The sequence below is a fragment of the Gallus gallus genome, chromosome 2 (genome assembly GCF_016699485.2).
Source record: "Gallus gallus isolate bGalGal1 chromosome 2, bGalGal1.mat.broiler.GRCg7b, whole genome shotgun sequence".
Taxonomy (NCBI): domain Eukaryota; kingdom Metazoa; phylum Chordata; class Aves; order Galliformes; family Phasianidae; genus Gallus; species Gallus gallus.
This window is the reverse complement of record NC_052533.1, coordinates 114274633-114278868: the sequence shown is the minus strand read 5'-3', so window position 1 is coordinate 114278868 and position 4236 is coordinate 114274633. Positions and strand designations below refer to the sequence as shown.

The 4236-nt window shown below is 36.4% G+C and overlaps 1 long non-coding RNA gene across 1 annotated transcript; it reads left to right on the top strand.

The window, feature by feature from the left end:
- The first annotated feature begins 272 nt into the window (after positions 1–272).
- On the top strand, positions 273–3054 carry LOC121109881. The gene is made up of 3 exons (XR_005857626.2): positions 273–392; positions 2092–2199; positions 2284–3054. It is a non-coding gene; the product is annotated as an uncharacterized LOC121109881 (long non-coding RNA).
- The last annotated feature ends 1182 nt before the right edge of the window (positions 3055–4236 follow it).

The window sequence follows — 4236 nt, the reverse complement described above, 5'->3', positions numbered from 1 at the left end:
ATATGATCACAACTTCACATTTCCTGTTCAAATAATGCAGTATTAATTTATTTGATTTTCCTCCTCGGTGTCTTCCCAAGTGTCTTCCCGTGGTTTTCCTTTCTGTACTGATAAGAAGCTAATACATTTCAGTACTTGTCTGAATAAAAACAATCTATGGGTTGGTTCTTTTTTTTTTTTTTTTTTGGATAATGGGTAAATTGAGAACTGTTTGTACTACAGTACTGTTGGCTCTGCAGTGATATTGTGAAACTCAGTTACTTCCGATTTTTATGTCTCAGTGGATATTCTTGCATGCAGCAAACTTTCTGTCTTCAAAATAGCATGCATTTGATGGCTTTTTGTGCATTTCTTGACAAGGCAATCAATCTTTCATCTATAAATTTTTTAAGGTAAGATATAAGGTAAGGGTGAAGATGCACATAGAGCCAGAGTGGCATCTGTGGCATCAGCAATAATAGTCTCCCTTCCTCTTAGTCACCCACAGTGTAAAAACTGAATATTTGTATGAAAAGAAAGCATGGGTTATTTTTTTCATATATCTTTTTCTTTTCGTCTGGGAGTCTCCTTATTGTGTTTTTTGTTTGTTTGTTTAATTCATTGGGCTATTTTTGTTTAGTTTTGTTATTTGTTTGATTTTGTTCGGTTTGGTTTTAATTTCCTTTTTTTCATTACAGTCTTTCAGTTTAACCAGCAAATTTAAGGAGATTTGTAATAGACTCTGCACACATTTCTCAAAAACTCAAGTGTTTCTTCCTTTATTAGAAATTACCTTGCTATGTCTTGCTGGCAACCTGAACAGTTTCAAAACAGAAATACCTGTCTTTAGGAAAGTAAAATTTTACACGGCCACTTCTGTGGCACATGCTTATAGTTTTAACCAGATTTTAAACATTCCACACTGGCTCTTAAACCAGAATGGATTGCAATTTACAAGTTTGCAATTTACAGAATTGTTATTTGAGATCTGGAAAGAATTGCTTCCTTCTCCCTTCTGAATAAATTCTACATTAAATATCCATCATGAATCTTATTTAAAAGACCCATCTTCAGTTCTATGGAGAAATCAAATTTCCTATAAATATTTCTTACAAAGCAGATATTTTCCTTTCAAAATTCCAAAATAAAACTGCTATTGGTGTAGGCTTATTAAAGTCAAAATTTATTCTGTTATTTTCTTTTTTTCTTTTTAATTGAAAGCTAGAGCTCAGACATTAGGGAGTAGAGTTTTTTGAATTGGGTTTTTGTCAGAGACTTGCCTCAGACAACTAGGGGTTGGGCAATTAACTGCTTTTAATCATATTGTTCTCATCACTTCTGTCAGCATTGCCTAGAGCCACAGAAAGCTGCTCAGTATTCAAGTAAACAGAAGTTTACAAACTATATAAACGCGGATTTAGATACAAGGAGATGGATAAGGATAAACTCTCTAACCCTCTGCCCCTAATCTACAAATGAGGAGGGGGGAAGTATACGCAACCTCGGCATCAAGAGTGGGTAGAAGTGCATGTGATTTACAGAAGCAAAGGTGGTAGCAGAGAGGACAAGGAAGCCAGAGCCCAGCTGCTGTGTAACCATAGGCAACTACACAGACTCACAGGGAATTTCAAAGGTGCCAGCACAACTGCCTTTGGGGTCTGCCAAGGAGCCAGATGCTGGTACTGAGTGAATATTTTAGACCACTTGCCACACTGTTTTCAGAATTCTACCTGATCATCTTCCCATCTTCACTGGAAAACCCAGTGGTGTGCTAATTACCAACTTTATAAATAAAAAAAAATTGAAAGTCTGCCGTAAGTTTAGTGAATTTACAGAACTTTTGCTGAGATGCCAGACAAAACGTGCCAGCCATGCCAGAGGAAAAAGTAAATAAATAAAGTGCATTTCTATAATCAGTATGTTAAAATTCAACATATATAACATTGATAGTCTCTTTGATTAAGGATGAAGTTCCCTCTTTCTGTAACACCCATGGATTTTCATTAAGCAAAATGAATGTCTTAACTGCAGCTACTAAAAACAGCAGCTGGTGTTTCTACTGGTAGATCTACACAGCCTGTGACTAGTTCTTTCCCTACTTCTCATTTCTAGGGAGGCAACACGTCTGCTGCTTTTTCCCTTCTGTTCAAAGCCCTCTGACCACCTGAGAAATATGGGAGCCCTGTAACAATTTGTGGTCGAGTCGTTCCAGTGAGAAGGGTAAGCTGAAGGTACGGTTTTGCAATCTGTAGATGCCTGTCTGTTGATTAGATATAACTGTGTTTTTATTTCCGTCTCTTCTAGATTAGAGGATATAAAAGCAGTCACCTGTCAACCCAATCCAGCAATGAAATTCAGCAGCCTATTGTCCCAATCACTGCTTTCAATCACTCTAAACGGTCTCCAGAGACAATCATTATTATAGGACATGTTCCTAAGAGTAGATAAATGGAGCTCAACCTGCCAGCCTGCATAGGGAAAGATGGACAGTCTTGGCCAAAAATATGAAAGGGCCTGGAGCTTTATTGACATTTACATCAAAAATAGTTAGCAATGAAAGCAGCTGTTGTGGAGAGCTTTCACCACAACGTGTTTGGAATATGCTGTGAATTGAAATACAGACCTCCTGACAAGCAATTTACCTTCTGTCATTCTCCATGTGCTTGCAGCATTACTGGGTACTTGCTGTGATAGCCCACTTAAAGCTGCACATGTGTACAGTTTGGATGAAAGATTAACTGCAATTTGAGGCAGGAAGTAACGAATTGTGGAGTGTCATTCATAATGGCCGACATTGTCATCTGCAGGGTGACACCACAGCAAGAAGGTGCCTCTGTTGTGACGAGCTTATAGATTCAGATGTCATTCATCCTAATGAAGATCTGCCTACAGTTCTAATAAGCAGAATGTGAGACAGCTCAGGATTATAAGCATTAATCTGCCTTGTTTGTTGACATTAACATGATGACTAAAATGCCATTATGCAAGAAATTCTTTCGAAAGCTATTAAAAAGGGGCAATCTTAATATGGGTATTACAGCCCAGAACAAAAGATGTGCCAGGAGTTAATTTCCATGTTTACTCTTGTCATTTTCTACACTGTATTGATTTTTTTTCTCCTCTAAATAACTGATACTGCGCAAAAGTGTTTGATATTTCATGAATATACCACCACTTACTGTGACCAAAATACAACCCACATGCTAGTTTCCTCTAGCACAAAAGGTAAACCTATTAACCCGAAAGCAGATTACGTTAAATAGAAATATCCATATGATAAATATTTAGCAGGTATCTTGTGAGAACATCAGACTTGAATCATGCCAAGCACACTGAAAAGAAGAATTATGATAACATTTAATGAAAATAATTGACCTAATATGTAAATAGATTGGATTTTCTTTTTAGCCACACAAATAAGCCATTTTCAAGCTGATGTGATGCTCGTGACTGTGGGGGTCAATGGAGAACTGCCAAGGATGATTTTTCCAAAGACATCAAGACTCTTATAAGTCATTATCAACTGGAATTGAAATAAATCTGTGTGTAAATCTCTGTTTAAAGAGGGCTAGAAGGAGGATATTAAGGATTTTGATCTTCATCCCTGCAGAAGTGGATGACATATATAAAAATGGATTTGTGTGCCTGTCTTTGCAACTGAGCTAAATATCATTTGCTTTCTGAAAACTGTATTCACTAAAAAAATCCAGGCAGCAATAGAATATACTCAGATATGGGATAAGCTATTTTCATTCTGGAGACCCGTAGGAGACTCAGGGACAGGGGTTTTAAAGGACTGTGATGCAGACAGGAGATCTCTGCAGTTCTAGATATTTTGGGGTTTTGCTTTTTGTTTTTTTTTTTGTTTGTTTGTTTGTTTGTTTGTTTTAATGCCTAGTTTTTATAACCAAAGTGAAAACTCTTTAATTTTTAATTCACATTAGATATATTTAAATGTACAATAAATATTTTTGCTGTCTGGATGGGGACAAAATTAGACTCAGCATTAAGAGATTGGGATTGCAAGTAGGTTAGTAGAGATTCTGAAAAGATTAAATCAAATTTAGTGGAAGTTGTTATCTTTGTAATGTGTCAGAGGAGAACAAAGTGAGGGATTTATTTTGACATTTGTTTGCCAATACATCAATAGTTGCAGGTTGAGGTAATTTAAAAGCAAGGAGAATCTGAAAGACATGGTAGATATGCACTGCCTCTTCTTAGACTTTAATATCTCTACACAATGAGCAACCTTAAATA